The 13,225-nt window shown below is 41.9% G+C and overlaps 1 long non-coding RNA gene and 1 other non-coding gene across 51 annotated transcripts in view; both read right to left on the bottom strand.

The window, feature by feature from the left end:
• Positions 1-3,692: 3,692 nt before the first annotated feature.
• The window catches only part of LOC148970936 (uncharacterized), a 98,137-nt gene continuing 88,604 nt past the window's right edge, over positions 3,693-13,225 (bottom strand). For 46 of the 50 annotated variants that reach the window (XR_016147241.1, XR_016147245.1, XR_016147256.1 and 43 more), the window contains one exon: positions 7,165-7,288. This is a non-coding gene — a long non-coding RNA (uncharacterized LOC148970936). Of the gene's footprint in view, positions 4,126-7,164; positions 7,289-13,225 lie in introns of those variants that run through there. The other 4 variants (XR_016147257.1, XR_016147264.1, XR_016147243.1 and 1 more) reach the window with 1 other exon arrangement.
• Positions 7,364-7,492, bottom strand: LOC120485670 (small nucleolar RNA SNORA3/SNORA45 family). Its single transcript, XR_005623962.1, has one exon. It is a non-coding gene; the product is annotated as a small nucleolar RNA SNORA3/SNORA45 family (small nucleolar RNA).

Below are 13,225 nucleotides of genomic sequence, written 5' to 3'. Positions count from 1 at the left end.
ATTTTACTGCAATCAGCAGGGTCTGTGGCACCAAGTGCCATCCCAAAATTCCACTGTCCACGAACCCACTATTTCGTACAATGGAATGCCTCCATTTTTGCACTCAGGTCTAAGTCTTATGGCCCTCTATCAGAATCCAGAGTTTCAAGAAGATCAGAGAAACTTTTTTTTTTTGCACCGAAAAAGTTGACAGGGGTACCGAGTTTTTTCGTGTCGAAATTTTGAGTTTCTCTGATCTTCTTGAAACTCTGGATTCTGGTAGAGGGCCATGGGACTTCTGAGCGCAAAAATGGAGTCTCTAGACCCTTCCAGAGCTGAGATATTGAGATCCGTAGCATTTATGCCATTATAAAAATAGTGGGTTGCAGTAAAATCCTGAGTGCAGTAAAATAGTTTTTATCATGACAGGAACTTTAATTAAAATTAGATTAAAGGGCATATTGCAGGTTAGAGGACCCAACGAGTCAATGCATAGAAAAACAATGTAGGAACTAGATTTTCTTTAAAATATATGTATAAACACGCTACAGAAGATTCTGCAGTCGTTTTTGTGAGAGAATTTTACTTCCGCGTCTGAAAATGGGCGTGGCGGGCGTGACGCAATGAGCGGGAGAGCCGTCGATTCACACAACAGGAAAACAATGGATCGCATGACATTTCGGACGCTGAGGAAATACTCGTATGATGGATCAAGCCATAAAGTTATGAGCCTGCTATGCTAAAGAGATTAGGGACAGGCCAGGATAATGTCAGACAGAATGGTCAGAGAAAAATTGAGCTGTGATGTGAGGAGAACCAGTGGAGAACAGGACAGGTGCCTTTTAGGTGAGAGACGTGCTTATAGTATACACGTTCGTTCGCTAACGATATACACTGTGTTCACAATATTGTACAGATTATTATGATCCTATAACAAGCCAGCAGACATAGTTTAGGGTAGATTTATATACTATTAAATGTATAAAAACTTTACTTGAGTACATTTCTATACTAAAAGCATAGGCTATACTCAGGTAAATTTTTAATACATATTTTTCACCTAGGTTATAACATAAACAGAACATTAAAGATTTGAGTATTTAAATAACCAATTTTGTTTTTCAATTATAAGTTCTATTTAGGGCATGACATGACTAAGTTACCTATATACCACTATTTGATGTCATTGGTAGTATACGACGATCAATATTCTTGCTTCGGCATACCATGATGCTGAACTCCATCATATCGCCGGGATGCTATAGTCAGTTGATCTGAAGTGAACGCTACACACGACCAGTTTTCCGAGCCGATGCAGAAGAGAAATCCCGTCTCTTCACCTGCACAAACCGCACCAGGAACGAAAGATAGGCTATATAGCACCGTCACTTTTATTGTAATGGAAACTTGTGGACTCGATCTTGAAGTCCTGACAGGCTGGAGTTTTTGCAATCTCCACAATCACAATAATTTACCATGACGATGATAAATTAAAATCCAAAAACTAACGAAAGCACACTGACTGACGAGCGCTCTCACTGAACACCAGCCTACTCTGCACTGAGCCGAGGCTGCGGCTCCCTGATATGACGTCAAATGACGCGATGTTGGAAAAAAAAGCCGTTTTTACTAGCAGTCCAAGAAACGCTCACTTTATCTTCTAAATTAGTGCCCTTATGTTGTTTTAAAACATTTTAAATCCTGCATTAACTTTTCATATGGTATTTTCATACAAGGTTATCTATAAATTTTTAATTTTTTTTTACCTGCAATATGCTCTTTAAGTTTATTTATCCTCGCGGAAAATTGTTCTGCACCTACAGTACGCCTGATACATATATACAAAGACAATTTTACATGACAGAATACAACATTCCCTCACCCCAACCACCCCCCTCCCTCATCCCCACCGCACCCCTACACATATCAGGACAGAAGACTCAAAAAAAAAAAAAAACTAATTAAAGTGCTATAGTGCTATTTAAAGTGCTAAATAGTGCTATGTAAAGTGCAGTCCTACAGGTAACTTCTTGTTCATCAAAGTGATGCTAGTTGGAATAAATGATTTACTGGCTCGATTTGTCTGGAAATAAGGTAACCTAAACCTTCTCCGTGATGGCAACACCTCGTATGCCCGGTGTAAGGGATGTGACGTATCTTTATTAATAGCTATATCTTTCTTCAACACTCTTCTTTCACAGGTAATTGCCATACTGTCTAGTTTATACCCCGCAACCTTACTGGCCAGGTTAACTATCTTGCTCAATCTATTTTTGTTGGTCACTGACAAAGAGAAATACCATGCAACGCAACAGAAAAGTAGCATGCTCTCCACAGATGAGTGATAAAAAAGTAACATCATATCTCTGTCCACTCTAAACTGTCTCAGTCTCCGCATAAAGTACAGTCTCTGCAGCCCCTTTTTATAGATGGTGTCGGTATTACTATTCCGCAACTTATTATCTATTATTGTGCCTAAGTACTTGTGCTCTGGAACAATAGCCACATCCTCTCCATCTATAACCAAGCACTGGTGTGGCTGGCTCCCAGTTCTATAATCTATTATAATTTCCTTTGTTTTCTTTATGTTTGAAAAAGGCAGCTGGACCTGCACCAGTCTGCGAATGAATTCACCCAGGCCCTATAATTGGTCTCATCACAATTCTGTATTAACCCCACTATTGCAGTATCATCTGCAAATTTTATTGTGAGATGCTCAAATGTATTACTTCTACACTCGTTGGTGTAAAGAGTGAACAATACTGGTGAGAGGACACTGCCTTGTGGGGATCCTGTGTTGGTCACAATCTGAGAGGACAACTTAATTTACCCTGACACACTGTGTTCTCTCCGTCAGAAAGGACTCAACCCACCTGATTATATTAGGATTTACCCCTAACTGCCCCAGCCTCTCCATCATAATGTGAGGCCTGATGGTATTAAAGGCAAAGGAGAAATCTATAAAGAGAACCCGGGAATATCGTTTGGACTTATCCAGATGGCAATAGATATTATGAAGCATACACAGAAGTGCGTCATGTCCAAAAAATACACTACCCAAATCCCCATTTAATAGATTGCAGGCAGGATTCTGTCCAATTGCAGCCTATTGCATGAACTTGCTATACTATTGCATAAGATAATGGTTATTTATCTTAATAAACACAAGCTTAACGTCGGAGTCTGATGAGGGCAATGAGACTTAGACCATGAGTGCAAGTCCTGGCTCTCTACACCTCTCCTAACCTGAGCTATGGACATCCCATGTAGCACATATTCCATTGTACTAATTAGTGGGTTCGTGGACAGTGGAGTTATCCACGGTTGTGCGCATCTATCTCTGTGTGGTGTGTTAGGACAGACAGCGCAATCTCTCCTGTTTTGTCGGACTTGTATGGTTTAAAACTTTTAAAAAAACTTTTTTCCACTTTTACATAAATGTCTGAAAATTGTGTCCAACATCCAGCAAGAAAAAGTATCCTGTCAATTGTATCCTAACCAGGCATGTTACTGTCCCTCTGTGGAAGTGCAGCATATCTGTCCATCATGGAAAACAAACTTTGATAATTTTTTTGCCAAAATTTAATCTTCGCCCCCTCTTCTTGTGTCTTAAATTTCTGACATCAGTAATGTGCATGCTTCCATTTTTAATGCAGTAGATATAGGCTGCTAGGATTTTTTTTTGTCTATTATAGGAAATAAACTTGTATGAGCCTAGTAAAATATTTTATTCATTGTAGAACACCACGTTCACAGCATGTTTACAATACTTTAATAGACAACACTTTATTGGAGGATACAGTGTAAAGTTGATAAAATAGCATAAACTATGTACAAAAAGATTAAAAACAATGGACCATCAAAATACATTTACACCTATTCACCACTGCCACACAAATGACTAATGAGTGCCACAGAATCCCATCCTAACTTTGATACAGAAAACAGATTTGATATTTATATTATTAATGATTATTATAATTGTCTTGCTCTTTCCTGTACATGTCTCTATCATGAATCATGTTCTTATTTTTCTAAAGTTTGTTCAGTTGTACCCTAACTGATGAAAAGAAGATGTGATCAGTCACTGGTGTTGCTTTTTCTCAACAGACAGAAAAAGAAGTGGTGACATCCCATTCTTCAGTCCTAAAAAACAAATAAACACAAACAATTAAAATTAAGTTGCTTTAAAGGAGAGTCGGGTTGGGTGATGGGTTACTCTGACATCCTCAGCGTCCACTGTCCTGCAGATTTAGCTCCAACCTCAAACCCACCTGCCTATAATTGACTATAACTTGAAGACTTTTGTTAAAACATTTTTTTTTTAAATGTAGGTGTGCTTGATTAAGGAAGAAAACTCTCCACCTCAAAAGGAGACCTAAAAAGGGAGAGTTTCCAGTTCCTGATTTACATGTACAAAGCAGCACAGTACATTATATTATATACAAATTGAAGTATTATATATTTAATATTGCAGTACATCATATAGGCTAAGCACAGAACAAAAACCTTTTTTTAACTTATATTATCAACAGCTTTTAAATGACCTTTAGAAAGGCATGTTTTCTTTTGAGCCTTTGCCAGTGATGCTTGATTTCTTTCAAGACAACATATTGTGAAATTCTCCCCATCCCATATATGAAGAATACATGACATGTTGGTGATATATGTATATAAAAAAATCTTATATAAGGTACATGAAATAATAAGACACAATCCTGTCACTTTTTGTTAAATTTCAGTTTTATTGATCAATAATAGACATTATTAAAGTATAAGTAGCCTAAAAGGTAAAATAAGCTTATACAAGTCAAGAAATAAAACAAGTAAAAAAATTCAGTCAATAAGTCAGCAGGCTAGCTTACAACGTTAAAGTTAAATAGCCTATATATAAAGTTATGAAACTTCACTTTGCCCTCAGCCAAAACGTTTTTCCAGGGAACTTAATCATAAATTAATGAGACCAAAGATCGCCCATTTGACATACACAAGCCAATTTAATTTCATGTTTAACCACCAGACAGAGAGCCCGCGGCAAAGGTCAGAATGACTAGCCGAGTTAAGGCTGTTCCAGGCGGGCTAGCTAGATGTGCTGCTGATCCCTGGATCTGACGACTCCGAAAACGTCAGAACATTTTTTTTTAAAAAGGCGCTATCTTTATAAATAAACCACAGATGAGCTTTAAACGACTACATTCTCGACTTAAAAACTCTTAAAATTACATTTCATGAAACAATAACAGTAATACTTTTAAAATTTCGCAGACTTTCTCCTCTGCTGTTGACGCAACCTACTATGAAAAGCGCTAAACAAATAAACGTTTTACTTGAAAAGCGCTAAACAAATAAACCTATTACTCGACGGCAACAAACTGCTTTTATCAAGTTATCGCGAGTACATATTTAGATCAGGCATACTACTGCCATACTATGGGGTCCTTAGGTGGGACTCATCTCTTCAGGCGGACCCATCTCTTCACCACACCGGCGCGCTCCTTTTATCTCCTTGGCGAAATCCATCTCCTTCCTGTTGGCTTGAGCCAATAGGGGAGATGGACGTTGCTCACGGGAACTTTTGGTGTATTGTCCTTTGTTCCTCAGCGCGCGCTCCTCGTGGAAGGGGGTGTGTTCAATGAGGGTTTTATAGTAAAGCAATTTTGATCTTCATTGGCAGTAAAACAAATCAAAAATACCCTTTACTTTACATCTCTATGCATATTCGAGTGTTTCATTCAATAAGCATTCTAGAGATATCAAGGAACATTATGTTATATCAAAGGAATATACACTTATGTTTAACATCCCAGATAGCAAACTGACATTGAATCAACGTGGAAATATGACATTGAAACAACGTTGATCTGACATAGTTTTGCTCATCGAATTAACGTTGAACCAACGTCAGATGCGTCATTCTTTCAAAACTAACGCAAAATCAACTTGAAATCAACGCGTTGTTTTAACGTTATGAAAGCAAACCAATTTTCGATTTCATTTAGCTTTGAAGAATGCCGCGTCTGACGTTGGTTCAACGTTAATTCGATGAGCAAATCAACGTTGTTTCAATGTCATGAGAGACGTCGTTTCCACGTTGATTCAATGTCAGTTTGCTATCTGGGATGCATGTAGAAGGTATTTCTAATTTCTATTTACACTGTGACCAAACAAAGTTATTTCACTGTGACATGGGGAAGAAACATATACATAGAAACCATTGAAAACTTTTTGTTGAATGTCTTTAAACACCAAAAGTCCTTCTCTTTGTTCAGAGACATTCCACACATCCCGATGTGTGGGGGAAGGGAAGGGCTTGTGTGTGTGTGTGTGTGTGTCCATTTCGGAGGACTGTACATGGCAAATTGGCAAAGTCCCTACAAATGCATAGATTGACATTTTCCTAATGTCTGGATAAACAGACGTTTCAATATATTGGTTTTAAATGGCCCTTACAGTGCAATTCGACTACATCTGCGCTAAAATATCAAAGTGAAAGTCATCATAGCTTGTGTGGTATAGTCAGCTCCCAACTCAACTGTGAGAATAGATTAACGGCGATATCGCCCGACAAGAGTCTCGCCGAATCGCCGATAACGGTCCACCCCTAATATATATATATATATATATATATATATATATATATATATATATATATATAAATAAATAAATAATATATATACACACACACACATAAATATCCATCAAACAATATGGTTTTAAAATGATAGCAGTTTTTCCCTTTTCAGTTATACCATTTCTTATTTCTGAATGTTCTGATCCAATCTGACTTCTGATCTGTAATACTGCCTGAATCATACACTGCCTGTTGGCCAGAGGAGAACTGCAACCCCCGACTGAGCCTGGGTTCTCCAAAGTTTTTTTTTTTTCCCTCCATTCTCTCCCCTGATGGAGTTTTGGTTCCTTACCACTATTGCACTATTTAACCATATTATTGATCTGCCTGCATTGACACCACTATATGAGAACTGAGCTGAGTGCCTGTACAGATAAATTAACCAAATTAATAACTTTTTTATAACAAAAATTAACCATCACTGGACTATGACACTATTTTGTTCTAGATCTGCTCTACTGCAGAAACAAACTTATCACTGTAAAGACGCTTTTGAAACAATCTGTATTGTAAAAAGCACTATATAAATAAAGGTGACGACTTCCGATATCAAATTCGTTTTAGTGACACTGACAATCATAAGTTTATTCAAAATATTGTTTTTGTGAAAACAGATTTGAAAAACAGGTGGGCATCACATTTTTTCAGGTCATCTTTCTTGATGGCATTTGATGATCCCTAAGATAAAATAAAACAAGTGTTATACATCATGCGAAGCCACAATCTCAATAATAAAAACAAGCTGATGTTTGCGCATGTCCCGAGCTGGTGATTGGCTGGGCAATGGAAAGCAGCAGCCTATGAATAAGCAGAGAGTTACTCTGTGAGTACTATAGCACAGCAGGACAATGAACAATATCAGGATGTGACTCTAGTCTCGCTCTGCATCAAAAAGTAGTATAACCACAAACATACAAATTAGAATCAGCATAGCCCTCATGTGGTGTTCAAAACCCTATAAGACCTGTGGTGTTCCCGGTCAAAAATGACCGACCCATAAGAAATAGCTTATAAATCACTCATTATACCATATTTTCACCCAATCTTGGATTCAATCTTTTTGTCAACTAGTTCTCTTTCAATTAGGATTGGTTTTATATTTTGATTTGCATCTGAATAATCATAGGCCTCATTTATTTGAGAGTAGGTATTTAATTTTTTGAGTGTTTGTTTTAATTTGAATAATTTTGGAAATATTAAATAAAATCTGAAGAAAATTGGTATTTTGATCACACTAGTCAACTTAAAATTTTCACCAGGAATTTTGTTTTGAAACTTTTGTTTTGTAAAAAATATGGCACAGTCACATTTGTGGTGTTCCCGGTCAAAAATGACTGGCCTATACAAAATAGCTTATAAATCACTCATTATACCATATTTTCACCCAAGGTCTATTTTAGGTCGGTAGGTCTATTTTTTTTTTTTCAAGATTACCAAAAGTACAATTTTGGTCAAGGTGATTATGAATTTAAACAATTTTACATATTGTGACGTCACTGACTGGGTCTTCAAACAGTGCATTCACCACTAGGTGTCAATGCAACCTACAAATCAGAGACTGGTTAAGTTTTAGGCCAGTCACTTTTGTGGGGGAAAAAAAAAAAAATCGATTTGAGACAATTTTTCATTGAATCAATTTTCCATGTTTAAAGACATTTCCATTTTCGCCAAATATAGGCAAATCCACAGACAACTAACAGGCATTAGGACTAACGTAAAGAGGGCGCTTGAGACATGCCCAAGTCAGCAATATCTCTGATGTGAAGTTACATTGTTGTGAAATTCTATTACGAGAGGTTCTCTCGTATTGCATAAGCTAGCTTACGCTACGGGAAAGATTCATCTTTTCCGAGAAGTTGAAGCCAAAAAATTATTCCATAATTTGTATCCATTGTCAACGCAGTTGAAGCCGGCCATCTTCGCCACCATCAGCCGTCCTGCAAGCTAGCGCCATCCGACAACGTATCCTTTTCTAAGCGATTTCTGCATTTAAAAGAGCACGAGCGTCTTTTTAAAAGTTGTCTCGAATTTCCTGCGGTTCTTGCCGTGCTCCTCTCGGGCATGGAAATCGCCACCTCATCTGCACTCTCTGCCTCGGTTTAGAGCACACGGAGTTCGCCCTCGCGGATGGAGGCTGCAAGCTCTGTGAGGACCTGCCGTTGTCTACCCTGCGGGCTCGACTTCAGGCCGTCAAGACTGCTCCCGCGCCGCCTATCATCTCGCCGCGGAAGAAGAAACGCTGCTCCCAGAGGCTGACGGAGCCCCCATCGAATCGTTCACCTTGCCGGAGCCGCCTCGCGCCTCCCGCTCTCCTTCTCTGCCCCCGCCAGACATACAGTTGCCGCCGAGTGGCCGCTCTGTCACTTCCGACGACGCCATGGACATGAAGGACACTTGTTCACTTCGCCTCAGAAAATGAGGACTGGTCCGGATCTCAAGCCTCTTCTATCAGAGATTCCATCGGGACCCGCGCCGGAATCGAGGAGGAAATGATGCGTCTCCTCTCAAAAGCCGTCGACCGCCTCGGTCTCGAGTGGTCTCCGACCCCCGAGCAGGCCCCCAACCGCATGGACGGCAGTTATTTCCGCCGGCGCTCTGCACCCGCTGCCAACCGGGCCGCTCCCTTCCTGCCTGAACTTCATGCCGAGCTCACGAATTCCTGGAATGCCCCGCTCTCGGCCAGAAACTGCTCTGATGTCTCCACCCCGCTGCGCTCGGTGGACGAAGCCGCCGAGAAGAGTTACGCTTCCAGGCCGCCTGTTGAGGACCTGGTTGCTGCGCACCTCTGCCCACCCTCTGCTAGATGGCAGTCCACCCCCGCGCTTCCTTCGAAAGCCTGCAGAGCGACCTCTAGCTTCCACACTCGCGCATATTCCGCCACCGGTCAGGCCTCCTCTGCGCTGCACTCTATGTCTGTCCTCCAGATTCTCCAGAGCGACATCCTTCGTGAGTGGGACGAGAGCGGAAAACAACCCCCCTCTGTTACGGATTTAAGGAGCGCTACGGATCTCGCCCGTCGCGCCACCAAGTCTGCCGCTCAAGCCCTGGGGAGATGCATGGCCGCCCTCTGCGTGTCTGAAAGACATCTATGGCTCACCCTCGCCGACATGGGAGACTCTGAACGTGCCGTTTTTCTTAACGCACCCCTTTCTCCAACCGGCCTCTTTGGATCCGCTGTCACGGGCATCGTTGACAAGTTCTCCGAGGTTCAGAAAGCCACCCAGACCATGAATCTGTTTCTGCCCCGCCGCGCTAGCTCTTCTGCAGGCCGCTCTCGTGACCAGCCACCTACTCGAGCCCCACCCCAGCGCCCTTCTCAGCAGGCTCAGTCCTCTCAGCGCAGACAAGGCGGCCGCCCTCGCTCTCGCTCTGACAGCCGCCACAGACACCCCCCTCCCCGGGGGCCTCGACCCAAGATCGTGCTGAAGCCTGATCAGCCGAAGTCTGCCTATCGCTGCTGGGAAAACGACGGCTCTCCCGCTGCGGCCAGACCCCCGTCAAAGCTTCGCCCTCTGTTAGTCCCCGATCCTCCAGCTACTACAGCAGTGTTAACCGCCACAAACAAGCCGGTCTCCCTGCCCACTTGTGAGGGCCAAAACGCAGTTTTCACGGCGACCCAGAGAAATCTCAAAAAGAGCATAAAAGCCTCTTGTGTAAAAAAATTTGCCCACAACTGTGTTCACTTGTACACACAAGCACCACATGTCCCATGTATCTCTCAGAGCCCTCCCCCACAAAGCGGACACAGCCCACTCGAGTGTCAGAGTACATAAGCGCGCCCACGACCCTGTGTGCGCGTCCCCCCTCTGCCCGCTCTGTTACACGGCCCATAAACTCCTCTCTGAATGTAAGTCCCGTTGCCAGAAACACTGTGTCCAGCCCACTGTGTGCAACATTCAGGGCGATATAGCCATTCACCCGCTAGTGTCGCGCTTCAAAGCGTGGGAAGCTATTCCGGGAATCTCCCCATGGGTGTTAAGCACACTAAAATATGGCTATCTGATGCTATAGAGAAGCTTTTGTGCAAAAAGGCTATAGAGAGAGTTCCGCCTTGTAGCAAATGCAACATTTAATAATATACATAAAATGTATTTAAGGGGGCCGAAGGCCAATTTAGCTCAAAGGGAAATGATTCATTGATTTGCAATGAATCTATGGAACCGAATCACTGAACCGAGCAAATGACTCGCTTAGAGTTCATTTGAACGGGCCGTAATTATAACCAAATCTATAGTGAAACACTATGTCTTAGCAAGGTAACTTTAAATCGAACAGTACAAGACATTAAATGTGCAAACACGACACAAGAAGATTTATCTTTTCAAATATATGGGAGACTTTATTAGCTATTCTAAACACAACTAAACATAATCACGCACACACACACACACACATTCATACAGTCGCGAAAGGGAAAGAGTGAGTTGGAAAGAGTGAGAGAGAAAGTTTCAACTTTCTATATGCACGTAAGACATAACCTGAAAGGACCACCAAACATTAATTTGAACCTTCATTTCTTAGAGAGATTATTCAATTAACATTAAAGCACCAGTTCAGTTAGAGCCTGGAGTACTTGCGCTTTGTAGTGGCTGAGGGAATTCCCTTTGTCTGCGTCGCGTCGAAGGGGGGTTTCCCGGCCGGGTCCGTTGCGTGGTTTGTTGTCTTTAAAGTGCAGGGATGGAAGTTTCGCCGCTGGTCACGTGTGATTAGCAAGCGAATGAGAGTCTTTTCCAGTTCGAAGCGCGTTGCAAAGTTAACTTTGAAACGAAACTTTTACGAAAAAGGAAATAAAGGAAAGAAATGAAAGTAAGACGAGTCGGATGGCTTGACTGAGCTGAATTGTAACCCTGATCTTGATGGGTTATTCGTCTGCAGGTCGAATTTGGTCTAGTCGATGTAGAAGCATGCGAACACGTTCTTTGTTTCAGAGATAAGCACGAACAGAACACTCTCTTGCTGGTTTTAGAGAGAGGCACGGACTTAACAGTTACAGAACTGAACGAACTGAACAAAAGTCTAAACAAAAATCATCTGAAATCTTCTGCAATCTTCTGAACATGAGGTCCTTTGTTCGGATCTTTAACTTAAACTCTAGTCCAACCTCCTAGGAACTTCTGGCCAATTGGAGGCAGATCTATTTCTTGCTTATCATAATTTATGCATGGTCTGTGAGCTGGTCTCCAGCACTTAGCAGAGACAAAAGACCATGGTTTAAACCTTATGATTATTATAATCAGAAAACAAAACCTTTTACGCAGATTTCAATCAAGCCATCTTTTGAATCACGAGAATACGGTTCGTTTAAGAGTAAACGAGGCATTCACACTTCTAATGGTTGTATAACAATTACAAGAGTTGATAGTTAACAACAATTACATGGTTATTATGTGATCTAAGCATAATAACACATGAAGTGTAGGAACAACAACAATTATGATTGGTTATAGGTCCAAGAATTGTTCTGTGGTGAGTTTATATGATTTTATGTGTGAGATCTCCGATCTCAACAGTGAGGTTACTGCGAGTTCAACTCGTAAGGGGGACGAGGAGATGTGTTCTGTGGAACATCTCTGTCAGGGGATGAAAGGGCTCTTGGTTCTGAGCCTCTCGTTCCACCATTTTGGAGTTGACCTGTCTCAGTAAAACACCAACCTATTGACATGTTTCTTCCTGTGGCATTCTGTTGCTATCTGCAGGACCATAAAAGTCTTCAGAGGGGGGTTTATTGTCCCCCAAAACAAACTCTTGGCGCCGTTCTGTGACTCTGGAATGTGGGCTCCAGAACTTGGAGTGTTGAAGCCTTGTGAATTAATCCCATGAGAGATTAATTTGATTAAGTTGTGTTTGATTCGCCTTGATTCTCTACAGCCTTCTACGAGCAAGTCGGGGTTAAGGCCGTTATTTTCTTGTTCCCAAGAAAGACTGCGGCCTCAGACCGATCTTAGATCTCAGATTTTTGAACAAAGCACTCATGAGGAGACCGTTCAGAATGCTTACAGTCAAGAAACTCCTCGCACATGTACGCCAGGGGGACTGGTTCAACTCTCTAGATCTGAAAGATGCCTATTTTCAGATCCAGATAAATCCCTGTCACAGGCCCTTTCTACATTTTGCCTTCGACAGCCAGGTTTATCAATACACCGTTCTCCCGTTCGGCCTATCCTTAGCACCCCGTACGTTCACGAAGTGCATGAATACGGCGCTCGCCCCCCTGCAGAGTCAGGGGCTGCGAATTTTGAATTATTTGGACGACTAGCTGATTTTGGCACAATCACAGACAGAGCTACTGTCTCATCGTACAGTTCTTCGACCATCTGAACACCTTGGGCCTCTCCGTCAACTGGACAAAAAACACACTTCAGCCCAGTCAGACGATTTCCTTCCTGGGAATAGATCTAGACTCAGTGGCTATGATGGCTCGATTATCTACACAGCGCGCGCGCCGTGTTCAGCGTCTCGCCGCATCCTTTCAGATGGGCACCCTTAAGCCTCTGAAAACTTTTCAGAAGGCACTGAGTTACATGGCCTCAGCCTCCGCAGTGCTTCAGCTGGGTCTACTGCACATGCGCCCCCTTCAGCTTTGGCTGAAGAGCCGTGTGTCCCACCGTGGGTGGA

The sequence above is a fragment of the Pimephales promelas genome, chromosome 18 (genome assembly GCF_988280905.1).
Source record: "Pimephales promelas chromosome 18, fPimPro1.hap1.1, whole genome shotgun sequence".
NCBI lineage: Eukaryota > Metazoa > Chordata > Actinopteri > Cypriniformes > Leuciscidae > Pimephales > Pimephales promelas.
The sequence above is the reverse complement of the archived record's forward strand: the minus strand, read 5'-3'. Positions and strand labels throughout refer to the sequence as shown.